Source organism: Anolis carolinensis, chromosome 1, assembly GCF_035594765.1.
Source record: "Anolis carolinensis isolate JA03-04 chromosome 1, rAnoCar3.1.pri, whole genome shotgun sequence".
In the NCBI taxonomy this organism is placed as follows: Eukaryota; Metazoa; Chordata; class Lepidosauria; order Squamata; family Dactyloidae; genus Anolis; species Anolis carolinensis.
This window is the reverse complement of record NC_085841.1, coordinates 300,482,496-300,499,098: the sequence shown is the minus strand read 5'-3', so window position 1 is coordinate 300,499,098 and position 16,603 is coordinate 300,482,496. Positions and strand designations below refer to the sequence as shown.

Sequence of the window (16,603 nt, the reverse complement as noted above, 5' to 3'; positions counted from 1 at the left end):
AGAGCAGGGGTCCCCAAACTAAGGCCCAGGGGCCACATGCGGCCCATCGAAGCCATTTATCCGGCCCCTGTGACAGCGACTCCTTCCTCCTCTGCCTTTCCCGCCTCCTCCCTCACCTGTTGTGCACCTTCTAAAGCTTTGCTTGTTTATAATGGTATTTTAATTATTATTAATAATTTACTAAGGGGTGCTTTGCCAGTGCTTTTGGTGCACAAAGGCATATGGGGGTTGGACTAAATGGGTCCAGGGGTCTTTTCCAATCCTTATTATTATTATTATTATTATTATTATTATTATTATTATTATTGGCACAAAGACACAGTATAATACAGCAAACAAGATATATATATATATATATATATATATATATATATATATATATATATATATGTATATATGTATGTATATATGTATGTATGCTGGATTTTGTATCACAAAATCACAAGTTGAACACTTCTCCGGCGTTTAAGACTGTGTGATGGATGATGATGATGATTATTATTATTAACAACATTGAGGCTGGGTGGCCATCTGTCAGGGGTGCTTTGCTTTGCTTGTGCTTTTGGTGCACAAAGGTAGAAGGGGGTTAGACAAGATGGCCCAAGATGTCTCTTCCAACCTTCTTTATTATTTTTATTATGATTATGATTATGATTATGATTAACATTGAGGCTGTATTTCTCCCCGTTTGGTTTTTTTTTACTTCAAAATAAGAGATGTGCAGTGTGCATAGGAATTTGTTTATAGGGTTTGTTTGTTTTTTCAACTATAGTCCGGCCCTCCAATGGTCTGAGGGACCGTGAACTGTTTAAAAAGCTTGGAGACCCCTGCTTTAGAGGATCAGGAGCGGACCTTAGCAGCAGTTGTATCCTACAAACTCTATCAATTCTAAACCCTTTAATAAATTGTATCAATTCTATGTAATTTGTATCTTTTATATAATGTGTGCTGTATCAATTCCTTATATAGAGTGTATAAAGTATCTTCTAAATATATGTATCAAAATGTAATTTAAAGACAGCCACCTCTCTGTGACCTAGTCTGCAGAATCCCTTGGGAAGGGGACCATGGCAAAGACCCCTCCAGCCATTTCCCAAGCCAGATAACTATTAGACCAATTGTGTAGATATGTAGATAGATGATTCTCTTTCTAATAGCAGAAGCTCAGAATGTTTGTCCATATTTGTCCTGTGGCTGATAATCTGCCACTCCCAGGCTTTAAGAGACGTGTATTCATTAACTTTGTACACTGACAGCCAAGTCCTTGATTATCCAAGATTAGTACCTTTGTCTAATCTTGCACGGAACTGGACACTTGAGTTCATCAAAAACTTATTCGCACATTTGTACCATTGTTTCCTCTTGGTATCTCTACAGTGTATTGGTTCTTTGCACACACCGATCCTCAGCCACCATCCTACCCACCATGTGAATCCCTGCCTGAAGGCTGTGACGTCAAAGGAATCCCTAGCCAATCTTGGCCTCCATTCCAGCCAATCAGGGAAGGGAGCGGGAAGTCTGAATAGCTGTCAGAACTGTATAAGATGCCATGCATTTCTCTGTATCTTTTTGCTTGTACTTGAATTGTTTTTCGGTAAATTGTATTAAACCTCTGTGGTGTATCTTCAACCTGGTGAGTATATTTCTCTGTCCTGGCTGATTTGGTTTAGTGTACGCTCTCCAGGGACAGACCATTTAACCACAGTCCGAGCTAAAATCACTACATTCATGCACTCACATAATGTGATGTGAGAAAAGAAGCAGGGTATTTATTACAATTATGCTTAAGTGATGAAGCACACACCCAAGAGAAAGTCCAAAACCACACAGACCATGCAGCTTTTTCAAAGATTAAACTTTTGCCTCTCCTGCAAGTCTTATGGCTATTAATTTGTTATCCTTGCATTCAGGGGGCTGGATGGCTTTTGTGCTCTATGTCCTTCCCTAGGAGAGTTTGCATTGTGTATTCCATGTTCTTCTATGTTCTTCCCTAGAAGTGTTTGTATTGTATATTTAAGTTGAAAGGTTTTGGGGGACACCTACTCGACCTCACGACCATTGTCTTGTGGAGTCCCGCAGGGTTCAGTTCTGTCCCCCATATTGTTAACATCTACATGAAGCCTCTGGGAAAGATCATCAGGAGTTTTGGAGTTTGGTGCTACCTGTACACACATGGCACCCAATTCTACTACTCATTTCTACAAAAAGGCAAGGAAGCAGCCCAGATCCTGAACCAGTGCCTGTCAGCTGTTGTGGATTGGATGAGGACAAACAAACTGAAATTGAATCCAGATAAGACAGAGGTCCTCCTGGTCAGTCGAAAGGCAGATCAGGGTATAGGGTGGCAACCTGTGCTGTATGGGGTCACACTCCTCCTGAAGACACAGGTTTGCAGTCTGTACTCATCACTAAGCCTGGAAACCCAGGTGTTGGTGGTGGCCAGGAGGGCCTTCACAAAATTAAAACTTTTGCACCAGCTGCGACCGTACCTTGAGAAGCCAGGCTTGGCCATGGTGGTCCATGCCTTGGTTACATCCCATTTAGACTACTGTAATGGGCTCTGCGTGGGGCTGCCCTTGAAGAGTGTCCGGAAACTTCAACTAGTTCAGAGATTTGCAACCAGGTTATTAACAGGTGCTGGACCCATGGAGCTTACTACCCACTGCTAAAGTGCCTGCACTAACTGCCAATTCCTTTCCAGCCCCGATTCAAGTTGCTGGTCTTGACCTTTAAAGCCCTAAACAGTTCAGGTCCTACTTACCTATCTGACCACATCTCCTCAAATCAACCTGCCTGAACATTAAGATCTTCTAACGAAGCCCTCCTCTCATTGCCACCACCATTGCAAATGCGGTTGGTGGTGACGAGAGAGGAGGCCTTCCTGGTGGCTGCTCCAACTCTTTGGGACTTCCTTCTCAAGGAGGTGTAAACAGTCCCTTCCCTGACATCTTTCAAAAATCAGCTAATGACCCTCCTGTTTGTGTAAGCTTTTGATCAAGACACTTAGCTGTAATGACAAGAACACTAACTTTTATTGAGTCGGGCTAATGTTTACCATCTGTCTTGTTGAGTTGCCTGCAATAATTGTATTAGACAAATGTTTCTAATTATGTTTATCTATTTCTTATTGTAAATTTGTTTTTATAGGTTATTGTTTTACATATGTACATTTTTTTGTATTGTCTTTTATATAATGTTGTAAGCTGCTTTGGGTCCTGTTTAGGGAGAAAAGTGGGACATAAAGATTACAGCTGTGGCGCAGGCTGTTCAGCAGCTGCAATAAATCACTCTGACCATGAGGTCATGAGTTCGAGGCCAGCCCGTGGCGGGGTGAGCACCCGTCAATTAAAAATAAAAAATAGCCCCTGCTCGTTGCTGACCTAGCAACCTGAAAGATAGTTGCATATATCAAGTAGGAAATAAGGTACCACTTATAAAAGTGGGGAGGCAAGTTTAACTAATTTACGACCTGGAATGAGGAAGTGCTGTCAGAGTGGATGATGAAGCAGCTGCTCCCCCCTGTGGCCAGAATCGAACATCCCCTCAGAAGAAGGTTAAATTGCCTCTGCGTCTGTCTGTCTCGGTCTCTGTTTGATGTGTTTATGGGCATTGAATGTTTGCCCTATGTGAGCATAATGTGATCCGCCCTGAGTCCCCTTCGGGGTGAGAAGGGCGGAATATAAATACTGTAAATAAATAAATAAATAAATATTATTAATTGGAACTTTATTGTTTTATTTTATTGTTTACTTTTTATTTTATTGGAAGGCAGAGAGTTTAGGTCAGTGTCTCAACTTGGAGTCTCCAGATGTTTTTGGCCTTCAACTCTCAGAAATCCTAACAGCTGGTAAATGGTTGAAATTTTTGGGAGTTGTATGCCAAAAACATTTGGGGTCCCCAGGCTGAGAACCACTGGTTTAGGCTATAAACTGTTTCTATACCCTTATTTGGCTTTGGAAAGCATGCTCACAGCTAGAACTGCACACCTTGTAACGGCAACATTCTTCATTCAGTTACATGCTCTGTTAGAAAAATGCATTTGATTCTGTTAACAGCAAGAAAAAAATTATCTAATGGCATTGCATAGCATTGAATATGGAGCTGCTGTACATCAGGCTCCACAGTTCTTCTCGGGGTGACCATGGTAACTAATCTGCTTCAGTTATGCTCCTTGATGAACCCCTTAGAAAGTAGAAGGTCTCGTGGAAAGGGAAGAGGCATAGTAGATGAAGGTAGAGGGAGCCTCAGGTAAACAACACAGATCCACAGAGTATTCGCCTTGCTGAGCAGCATCTAACAGCTCTGAAAAAAAGATCTGTTTCTTTTGTGCATTTTATGCATGTTATTGTGTTTCTCTTGCCTATGTAGACCACAGCTGTTCAAAAGTCTCATCATACCTTTTCTCTCCAAAGAATGACTTTGCTAGCAGGGAGAATGGCAGAGAGACTCAAGTGCTGAGTGATTTCAAAGCACTTTTGGGTAGTCTCAGCATCCTGAAGGGAGATGATGGGAAGAAAGAGCTGCTCTTTTTCCCCATCACAACAGGATTCTCATCCTATGGTCACAGAGGAGCCTTACGGAAATCCTGCCTAAGTGGGTGTGAAAACCAAATAAATAAAGCTCCCCACCTCACCCCATTTGAAAGGTTGTTTGTTTCCCATTACAGAGAGATTTCTTTTCCATGTGTGAAGTTTACAGGGAGAAGGAAGGATTTAGGGACACAGATGTTTTTATATTTTTCTGCACTCACTAGTCTCATTAGCATGATTTGAGGTATGTAGTGGAATAGCCTTTGGAAAGAAGAAAAAGGCTTAAAGAAAGAAGCAGGAAGCGTTTTCAAGAATAATGGCAGGACAATGGGGGAAGGGAGTTTGATACTTTGGACAAGTTAAAAGTGTTTAATTCTGTTTTAATGTTTGTATATTTGTATATTTCAAATTGTATACTAATGCTTTTATGTCAAACCGCTTTGAGTCCCCTTTGGGGAGATAAAGTGGGGTATAAATAAATATAATGATGATGGAAGGATCACATTCAAATTATTACATGTGGCCCACATGAACTTGGTAGCATCTTAAGTATGGGAAACCATGTACTCTAATGTCAACAAAGATGACTAAGAATAACCTCACAATGTGAATGTGAGCAGATGAGACCTATAATAACCTTAGCAGATGTAATGTGCTGAATTGTAATCAAGATAAAGGACATGTCATGCATTTGACTGAGAATAAACTATAGCAAACACCTTTATTTTTGGCTGATTTTGACTGGATAACATATAGCCAAATATCCTACCCATTTTCTCATATACTCTTTGAATTATTTTAATGTTTCAATTTTTATTAAATTTCTAAATTGCATTTGATATCCCAATAAAGTAGTGAATCACAATCAAAAATTTTGCATTATCTCATCCACTATTCTTCTCCCCCACCAAGTCACAGATGTTTCCAGATTATGTCCCCATCAGTCCGCTTACTACTAAATTATCATCTATTCCAGTGGTTCTCAACCTGTGGGTCCCCAGGTGTTTTGGCCTACAACTCCCAGACATCCCAGCCAGTTTACCATCTGTTAGGACTTCTGTGAGTTGAAGTTCAAAACATCTGGGGACCCACAGGTTGAGAACCACTGTTCTACTCAACTAATAATAGATATTTGTCCCATTAGTAATTTACACAAAATTTCATTTAATCAGAGTTTGGTGTAAATTAGCTATTACTCTGGCACATATCGCTAATGAATGGTTTCCATATAAACTCAAACAAATTATTTTTATTTCTTCTCTCTCTAATCTTATTTTTAGGTTAATTTTTCAGATAAAGATATGGCCCATATTTTGTTTATCCAATTTCTTCAGCACTTGACTATCTTAATCTTTGCAGCATAAAGAAGATACTATAATGTATTTGTTCAGTAGAGTCTTAATTTTTGTCTTCTGATAAAGAGATAAATGGTAACACCACTTTAAAGTGGATTTTTCTCCTATTATTTGGCTCATTTTCTCAAAAATTCTGATACTCCAATACTTAAGAATGCTTGCTAACTCTGCCTGTATGTTTCAACCAACATTACAAATTGGAAAATTGAGTACCAGAAGGTGATAATGGAACCCTGGATGCAGGCATGTAGCCGGGGGGGGGGGGGGGGGGGCTTGGGGGCCTTCAGCCCCCCCCCCCCAAATTCTCAGGGTGGTCTGCGAGAAGGCCTTACATTTATTAAACTGTTATGTTTATTCATATCATGATCTGATCACCATACTCAATATATCCCATATGCATGAGGGTATTGGGATAATGATACAAAAGGTTTGCTAGGGTAGATCCTCTCTCACTCAGACTCAGCCCCCCCCCCCCCCCAACTAAAATCCCAGCCCCCTCCGAATCAAAATCCTGGCTACGGGCCTGCCTGGATGGAATGCAGATTAGCTGACAAGTGGCAAGGGCCCCCAACTCCTCCATTTTAAGAGATGGGGTGGAGGGTGAGGCCTGTTCTAATTACTCTTACCAACTCTTATTTCCATGAAAAGTACTTAACATAAGATTTAAATTATATTATTGATTACAGGACCATCTCATGTTCTAGATCAAGCATCCTCAAACTGCAGCCTGTTTGAGCCTACAATTTCTGACCATTCAACATACTGGCAAGGGCTTTTGTGAGTTGGAGACCCAAACAGCTATAGAGCCACAGTTTGAGGATGCCTGTCCGAGATTAATACTTATGCCACAGTCAACAGTATTAATGGTACCACAAGCCTTGGAAATGTTTCTGATACATCTTTAGCTATGTTACTCAGACTAGTTAGTATCACTATCAGGATTCACTAAGATGAGCTGTTGCCTAAGGCATCCAGGCTTTTTCTGACAGAGCTTTGACACATGGATGTGTTCCAGTTTGCCTAAGGCAAAGGGCATCCCAAGAGCTGGTGATGATGTGAAGCATTCAATGAGCTGTCACTGGGGGGTCCCAGATCTACCTGTCTTTGTGGAGACAACTATTCTCCAAACAAAACACAATGTAACATTTGTACTGCTAAGTAGCAGAAAGTGTTTTCGGTTTTAAAAAGAATTTGATAACTTCCAAATGTTCAGAGCCATGAGAACAAATAGCAGCCATGCAAAGCCTCTATACTACTGATAAAACCAAGATATCATAGATCTGAGAATTGTGGCTTATCATAAGAGTTGACTGACAAAATAACAAATAGATTTTTAATTCAAGTTTGCATATTTATTTATTTGTTTACATCATTTCTACCCCGCCCTTCTCACCCGTAGGGACTCAGGGAGGCTTACAATAGTCGGCAAATTCCATTGCCCTAAAAACACATTCAATAAACAGCGACAGTTCAATAAAACAGTAACAATACCAAAATCAATTAAAAGTTATATTAACTCTATAAAAACATGAATTATAAAAATATTAGAATGCATGGGTAATTAGATTCATCCGCTGACGCCTTTCGCGTACGCCTTGATTCAGCCATATCACCTCAGATATTTATTCCTCAAACGCTTGAGTAGTCTACAGCTGTCAGGACCCAGGCTGCAGAGCACCAATAACCATGCGCAGAGACCAGAATCTATCTAATATCTTTATTAAAGGAATATATAAAGTCAATAAAAACAAGTGAAGAATATAGTTCAGAAGTAGACCTTTCAGGAAAGGTCAAATATAGTCCAGGAAAACAATGTCCAATATGTGATATTAGAGTCCAAAGTTATAATCCAATAACCGAAACACACACTTTGCCAAGCAAAGTGTGGGGAAATGACAGGGTCCTTTAGTCCAATGGAGCTTGACAACAGGCTGGAAGCAAACTAGATTCTTGGCAAACAAGGCTTGATACGTGGCAACAAGAGGCAAAAAGCAAGAACGAGGTCCGTGGCAAGATCCGGGGACAAGGCAGGCTTGGAACTAGAACAAGGTCCGTGGCAAGGTCCGGGAAACAGGGAACTGGAGTAGCGTAGTCCACACACGATCTCACTCCCGAAGCTGACGAATTGACTCCGCAAGGATTTCCTTGCGGGTAAACACCTACATAGGATCTTGTTTTCCCGCCAAGGAACACTTTCCCTGGGGAACAAGAAACGAAACCCATACTGTGTCCAGATGCATGACTCCTTAAGATTTCCCAAGGGAAACAGGCTTAATCAGCTAATTGTCTGGCAGCAATCCTGGCGCTTCTGCGATTCGCCTCCCTAGCGCCTCTATCTCGATTATAATAATCCCGGCGAGAAAATGGGGGAGATTTCTGCTCAAGGCTTGTTTGGCTGACTTCTTGTGGGCAAACATCTTGCAGGTGCAAGGGCTCCAATTCTGGCTGAAACGGTGGGAAACCCAAGTTTTCCTCTTCATCTGCCACAATAGTACTAGGAACGGGACTACATGGCCCATGAGTCATCACAACAGCCATGTCTTGACTGCTTTCCTAAAACTTAGGAGTGTTGGGGCTTGTCGAATACTACTGGGGAGAGCGTTCCATAGCCGGGGAGCCACTACCAAGAAGGCCCTGTCCCTTGTTGTCACGACCCAGGCTGCAGAGCACCAATAACCATACACAGAGGCCAGAATCTATCTAATATCTTTATTGAAGGAATATATAAAGTTAATAAAAACAAGTGTAGAAAATAGTTCAGAATTAGACCTTTCAGGAAAGGTCAGAATTAGTCCAAAAAAGCAATGTCCAATAAGAAATATTAAGGTCCAAAGTTGTAATCCAATAACCGAAACACTCACTTTGCCAGGCAAAGTGAGGGGAGATGACAAGGTCCTTTAGTCCATGAAACTTGAGCGAGGCTAGGAAATAACTTGATACTTGAAACAAGGCTTGAACGTGGAACAAGGTAACTAAGAACAAGAACAAGGTCCGTGGAATAACTTGATAAATCCGTGGAACAAGGCAAGGATTGATCCTGGGAAACAAGGCAAAGTCCGTAGATAAACAAGGCTGGGAAGCAAGACGAAGGCTGGATAGCAAGGCAAGGCTTGAGCAGGAGCGAGGCTTGAATCGGAGCGCGCTGTCCAGACACAACTCGCTCCGAAGGCTGACGAATTGACTCCGCGAAGTTACTACGCGGGTAAAACACCTAAATAGAGTCTAGCTTTCCCGCCGAAGCAGTTCTCTGGGAATCAGAACCGAAAGCTAACTCTGAGACCAGATGTGAGACTCCCCAAAGATTCTCACGAGAAGCAGTCTTAATTGGCCACATTCTTAGCTGCAATCCTCGCACTCCTGCGCGAAGCTGAATCCAAACTTCTCTGTTGTTTACAAAACTCCCGGCGCAAGAATACGGGAGAAGTAGGCTCTGGGCTTGTTTGACATACTTCTGGGAGACAACTTTCTTGCAGGTGCAAGGTTCCCAGATCTGCCTGGGAAAGATCTGGCTGAGAGGAATCCAGTTCAGACTGGGAAGGTAAAAAACCCAAGTTTTCATCTTCATCAGGAATTACAATGTCCTGAGCAGGACTACAAGGCCCATGGGTCATCACACTTGTTCCCACCAGCCGAGCCTGCGAGGGCCTCTCCAGATGATCTCAACAACCTAGGTGGTTCATAGGAGGAGATACGTTCAAACAAGTAGTTTGGGCCAGAACTGTTTAGGGCTTTATAGGTCAAAACCAGCACTTTGAATTGGGCTTGGTAGCATATTGGCAGCCAGTGGAGCTAGCTAAACTGGGGGATGGTATGCTCCCTGTATGCCACCCGGTTATTAATTTGGCTGCCGCCCGTTGTACTAGTTTTGCATATGAATGCAAAACTGCGATGTATCTTACATGTATCACCTTTACATAGTAGGGACATAAATCTTTGTTTATTTGAATCACACAAGTTTGAGTGAGGTACTAAAATTTCAAGTCAATCTTCTCCCCACTTCAATGAAGTCCTTGAAGGCTGAACAATTTTGTGAGATTATGCTGGGCTGGGACTTAGTCTGTGAAAAACTGTCCACAAGGTGTTTTTACACAGAAAACCATGGCTTTTTCTGGGCAGGAACTATGATTTTGTGTAGAAAACAATTTATTATTTTTCCAAGGAAGGAGCAAGTTTTCTATTCATAGAGTCATTCTTTCTGTGTAAAATTTCCTGTTCAGAAAATTATGTTTCAAGGAGCAAAATAATCCATGTGCTTGTGACCACAATGGTACAGAAAAAAATCTTAAACAATGAAGAATCTTGCTGCACCCAGATTTTCTTTGTGAGGAACTCAAGTTTAGATGATACTAGCTTGGGGACCCGGCGGTGCCCGGGTTATTCGTAGAAGGCATTGAGTTGTTTTGGATATTTTGAATGGGCCCATTTATGCAGATCTGTGGCTGATGGGGTTTTCAGTGGGAGGCAATGTGGGTGAAGGTACTGCAAATCCCATAATCCTTTGTCCATCCTCCCACAAACTGCTGCAGGGTGTAAAGTGTGTCATCTGGGATATGTGTGCTGAGTTTGGTTCAGTTGTGTCGTTTGTGGCAGTTGCAGTGATCTCAGGAAGTGAGTGAAGGTTTTCCAAATCCCATTATCCATGGTCCGTTGTCCCCCAAACCACATCAGGATGTAAAGTGGGTGAAAGGGAGTATGTGTGGTCTTTATCAGTCATTGTTGTGGGTTGCTGTGGTCTCAGGAAGCGAGTGAAGGTACTGTAAATCCCATCATCCTTGGTCTGTTGACCCTCAAACTGCAGGAGGGTCATGTGGGGCATATGTGTGAAGTATGGTTATGATGCGTCATTGGCTAGAGTAACAGTGGACAGCGGAAGGGAAAACATTTGAAAGTACTGCAGATCCCATCATCCATGGTCCATCCTCCCCCACACCACATCAGGGTGTAAAGTGGGGTACATAGCATCTGTGTGCCAACATTGGTGTAGTTGTTTCAGTCATGCGCGTCTCAATGGTCTGTGGGAGGTGAATCAAGGGAAGGTACTGTAAATCCCATAATCATTGGTCCATCCTCCTCCAATTGGCACCAGGATGTAAAGGGGGTCACGGGGGCTCTGTGTGCCAAATGTGGTCCAGATCCAACACAGGTGAGCACCACAGTGGTGTGTGGGAGCTGAAGCATTTGAAACTACTGCAAATCCCATCATCCATTGTCCAGCCTGCACCAAATGGCACCAGGAGATAAAATGGGTCATGGGGGTTCTGTGTGCCAAGTTTGGTCCTAATCCGTCATTAGTTAGAGTAACAGTGGTCTGTCAGAGACAAAGTGTTTGAAAGTACTGCAAATCCCATAATCCTTGGTCCATCCTCCCCCAAACTGCTGCAGCATGTGAAGTGTGTCATTTGGGATATGTGTGCCAAGTTTGGGTCTGTTCTGTGATTCGTGGCAGTTGCAGTGGACTCTAGAAGTGGGTGAAGGTACTGGAAGTCCCATAATTCTTGGTCTGTCCTTCCCCAAACTGCCCCAGGATATAAAGGGGGTCATGGAAGTTCTGCGTGCCAAGTTTTGTCCAGTTACGTGACTGGTGGGCATCGCAGTGGTTTGTGGAAGGCAAAGCAATTAAAAGTACTGCAAATCCCATCCTCCATGGCCCATCATCCCCCAAACGGCACCAGGACATAAAATGGCTCATGGGGGTTATGTGTGCCAAGTTTGGGCCAGGTCCGTCATTCGTGGCGGTCACAGATGTCTGTGAAAGTGGGAGCCAATCAGAACGCTGCCACATACTCGCAAACAAACATTGACTTTTATTATATATATATATAGATAGATATGGACTTTTAGTGTCTTTTAGTTCTTTAGAACTGTTATTCCACTGTTATTCAATTAACTCTGCAAGCTTAAAACAACAATATGCTCTAGAACCTTGTTATATTTCAGATTTATAGCTGCTTTTCAGAATCAAGACAAACAAGTTCATATGAATAGCAAATCTGACATCCAGCCTTTCACTAGCCTTGTGATTCATGGGACAAAACTGTGACAGCATTATAACCTTGCTGATACAATCTCTTTGCCACCATCCGTCTTCCACTACTAAGACAAGGCAAAATGATTTGGGAGTTCTGTCTCCTGCTGTGAATGCCGAGTGTTTTGTGCCTAGATACCAATGAAACTTCCAGTTTTCAGTAAAAATAATAATGGAAGAGCATAGTCTGATGAAACATATTTAATGATAGTGAGCACCATGGGGAATATAAAAGCCAAAGACGGAATCACTATAACATTAACAGCCCAAAGCTCTACTTTCCACAGCACATTTTACTTCTGGAGTCTTGACTTCAGTGCATTGTGAATTATTCTGATTTTACTCAAGTGCAAGCGAGATCAAAGCCTGCTTTCTCTTCTCCCCAAGCCAGGCAGTTTAATTAGGTCTTTAGGGATACATAGAGGTAACTCATGCCTATTTTATCTGCAAAAAATGCCCTGCAAACATATTTATATACTCAACAAATGCAATCAATTAGCTTCTGCTTCCACCCTTTCCATCTTACATGGTTCTAACTCTGTAGTTGTGTCTGCAACTTTTCAAGAATGCAAAATATCCCAAAGATTTTCCTTACTACAGTTAAACATTTTTAGGGAAGAGGGAATAAAATATGATGGGCCAGAAAATCACTTGAGATCATATTATTATCAGGCAAGAGCACAAGTAGAGCAATACAGGATCAAATCAAGGTCTAAATCCCCTGTTCCCATTGTATCCACCCAGACATTTGAGGAATTGTCATAAGCAGACAATGCATGTAACATCAATGTCCATTTCTACAACTGATATCCATGGTCCCCAACTACTAGAACCAAAAGCAATATATAGACATCATTACTAATACCTATAGATTTCTATAGGTTTATTTTCATGAATTTACTTGATTTCCCTGTTTACCAGTTCAGATTGAATTGGAAACAATTGTGACACCATGTGACAGTGAATCCCATTTTAAACTATTGAAAGAGATGGACATCCATTTTCCATATTCATTTCCTTCACAAAAAAATTTGAATTGTGAGCACTTTGAATGTTAAAGTTAGGATTGTCCATTGTATTTCCCATTTCTATATATGACTATGAAAACTGCAGAGTGATGAAAGCTGTTAGAAAGAAAAAATCAACTAATCTGAAGTATGGTGCTGGAGAAGAGTACTATTGATACCACAGGCTGTTAAAAAGACAAATAAATAGAGCAAATCAGGTCTGAAAACTCCCTAGAACCGGAGACTCTTGTGATTTGACCATATCAGGAGAAGATATGACTTACTAGAAAAGACAATAATACTCATTATCACAGAAGTTAGTAGCAAAAGAGGAAGGCCACATTACAGATGGAGAGGTTAAAGCAAAGAAGCCACAGACCTGAATCTGCAAAAACTGAGCAGTCCTGTTGATGATATGGTGACTTGGAACTCTCTCATTCATGGGGTAGGTATAAGTCAAAGTCAACTTGATGACAGTTACCAACAACAAAGTTCAATTTTTACAAAGGAAGAAAAGATCCTCTTGCAATTGCCAACAAATAGTTCAAAAACTTACCTATGTAGCTCCTTGAATCAGTCTCTTTTGACTTCTAAAAGTGTATATGTCCCATGTATTTTTTATTGGTCAAGTGTGTCCTATAAGGAAAAGTTAATGCACAGGTCAATAAAATACAATTACATTAGATAAACCATTTATTAAGACACAGCACCCCAATGAATATACTTAGCTTAATTGCATGTTTAATTCGGTGTACATTAGCAGTAATGAAAAGCTTTTAGTGCCCACTGAAGCATTCAGTTCCTTGCAACCTGGCTCATCACCCTTTGTTTTAGTTCGCATGCCTTCAGAGAATAGATCCCAAACCACATTTTGACATTTGGCTAGAACCTCATACAAACATTATCATCCAATAAAGGAGAAACTAAAGGAGACATTAAGGGATACTTGTCAACCTCAGTGAATAAGCTATAGACCTCTTGAGTGATGATGAGAAAATTAATATTTTTCAGCCTCAGTTTCCCCATGAATTGGAATTAAAATAATTAACACACCTCACATAGTAGATGTGAGAGTAAAATAGGTAATAAAGTACAGTTTCTACTCTCCAAGCTATACTGGTGTATTAGGACTTAAATGGTTTGAATGATTGTTCAAATAAATGGCAAACAAGTTAAATGTTGCATATACCATATTTCCCGGTATATGTTTACTTGAGCCTTGGGATCATCAGGAAAGGTCCATCATTATTACAGTCATGGTTGATGGGGATATGAGAGAGGGCCTTCTCAGTGGCTGCCCCTCGTCTCTGCAACTCCCTTCGCAGGAAGGTCACAATGGCCTCCTTCCTGTTGTCCTTCTGACTCCAGCACCACATTTCAAATGAGTTTTCTTTCCTATCAGCTTTCTTCACAGTACAGTTTCCACAACTACACATAAGAATAGAAATACTAAAACTAGCTTCCATAATAGGGTGGTAGCTTTATTAGCATCAATGTGTGGTAACATTTTAGATGGCTGAAATAACCCTACTATGAGTTTTGAATTAATTATTTCATGAAACAGTAGTTTGTCATTTAAGGAGGGAGCACCTTACTCTGAAAACTTGGAGTCATTCGGCTCAATGCTCTTGTCAAGTGCCAGCTATACAAAACAATACATTTAAAATGAGGGGACTTGATAGACTGTGTCCTGATGAGATACTTGGGTAAATCATGGTAACAATATAGACCGGACTCCTCTTGGGCAGTTACAAATATATAACCAAATATATAACCACCGTTGTTATGTAACTACACAGTGATTCCTGGTTCAATCCCAACCTAAACAGCAACAGCCACTATGATCAATGGGAGCCCATTTCCCTGTCACTCAGGAAACAACTGACTAGCATTCCCTCCCCTCCTATTGGTAATTTCCAATGCAACAGGCAAAAGCATGCCCTTTATTACAATGCCCTCTCATGCTAGAGATCATTCGTGGAATGAGGGTTGGTGGGAATTTTAGCTAGCTGCTTCCTGAGTGTTGGAGAACAGACCTCAATTGATCACTTCTACCCAAAAAGTGGGGACTGGGGGACTTTTATTGTCCTAACATATCCCCTGAACTTTGTCATACATAAGGTCACAAAAGAATTCAAGTCATGGAATGCAGTAGTGGTTCCAGGTTCTCATCTTTTGTGGACCCTACCAGTTGCAATAGGTTTCATATAGAAAATATGTGGATGTAAGTGGGATGTGCTCACGCTTGACACCCATTCATTCTCCCATTTCTTTGTTTCCCAATTCACTGCACTTGTCTGTTTTGGTCGAAACAACTCCCTCCTTTATGTTGCAATGTTTAAGTGGCTCATTGCGCTTTCATTTACTGAAATGTGTAATGCCGCAAGCACAGAGGAGTCAAAGCTTAAAAGCAGGTTTACATTTTTCTTAGAGATGTAACTGCTCCATATAAACCTATCATTAGGGAAATCAAGAGACTGATAGCATTCCAGCTCCTGCTGTGTATGCATGTGAGAGTGAATATAATTACATTGCTACCAGTCCTCAGAGGCTTGCGTAGGAGGTAAAAAATACTTCCCTCCCCCTTTTAACTCACAATATTTTGAAAGATTTATCATACTTCTGAGACAGAAGAACCTTCAGTGTGTCGCCAAGCAGCAGTAAATGCTAGGCTAACAGAGATCACGGTGCTGGACAAAATCATCAGGGTGTTACCCTCCCTCAGAAGGTATAGCTAAAGAGCATCTCATTTCAAATGGGTTTCTTTTTAAATAAAGAATAATGATTTAGTCAATAAAAGGAGAATAATAGGAGTGGACAACTACTGCACTCAATAGCAACTCAAAGCAGGCTGCTTTCCTTACAGTCTGGTAAAAACACAAGATGGATAGGAACTGACAAAGCCACAACTCAACAGAAGTTACAAAAGTAAGTTACTTGATTGGGTGGCAAATTTCCTTCAGAATGCTTCAGGCAGTATAGCTTCTAATGGAGGATGCTGGGAGAAATAGTTTAAAAAAGTAACTTTTTAAAACTCTGAGCATCTTCAGCTATCTGAAAGAATTATGAACACCTTTGGAAGACTTGAAAAACTATTTTCAGTCATTCTTGGGCACTTTTAACATATGAAACGAACATGCAGAAATAGAAATCACTGGGAATATTATATCAGTGTAATTATTTAATACAATTTGCACATTTCTTTATACTTAAACTAGAAAGATTTGGAGATTTAGAATATTTTAATGCGAGAAGTATCAAGAATAGAATATATTTGCATCAAGGGTCAGATCTTCTGTTGACTTAACACTTAAATGTCCCAGTTTGAATCTCTTTGTATTCAAACATGGGAAGTGCTGAATTACATGCTGAAAAACACTTTTTTCTGAATGACTGCCAGTTACCACATCACTCCTCCACCTTGTGTGACTGTGCTTGCCCACAATGTTCTGCCTCATGCACGGAGGAGGAGTTGTTTAAAGCTACGGACAATGCGGTTGCTGTTGCCCGTTTTTGGTCTAAAACTATTTAGTTGCTTGTGATTTCCTTTTTTTTCATCATTTTAAAATGTATTTATTATGCAATGCTTTTGACACGAAATAAAATAAAACCACATCACTAATATCCTAGTTTATACGTCGAGAAATTTCAGCCAAAAATCATCCCCCAAAACCTGGATTAATTTAT

At 40.9% G+C, this 16,603-nt stretch overlaps 1 protein-coding gene across 4 annotated transcripts in view; it reads right to left on the bottom strand.

Annotated features, from left to right (window-relative positions):
* tspan18 (tetraspanin 18) overlaps window positions 1–16,603 on the bottom strand; it is a 225,094-nt gene that overhangs the window by 32,205 nt on the left and 176,286 nt on the right. For all 4 annotated transcript variants that reach the window (XM_062967924.1, XM_008105496.3, XM_016992408.2 and 1 more), the window contains one exon: window positions 13,473–13,552. The gene's annotated coding sequence lies outside the window, so the exon portion shown is untranslated. The remainder of the gene's footprint in view (window positions 1–13,472; window positions 13,553–16,603) is intronic.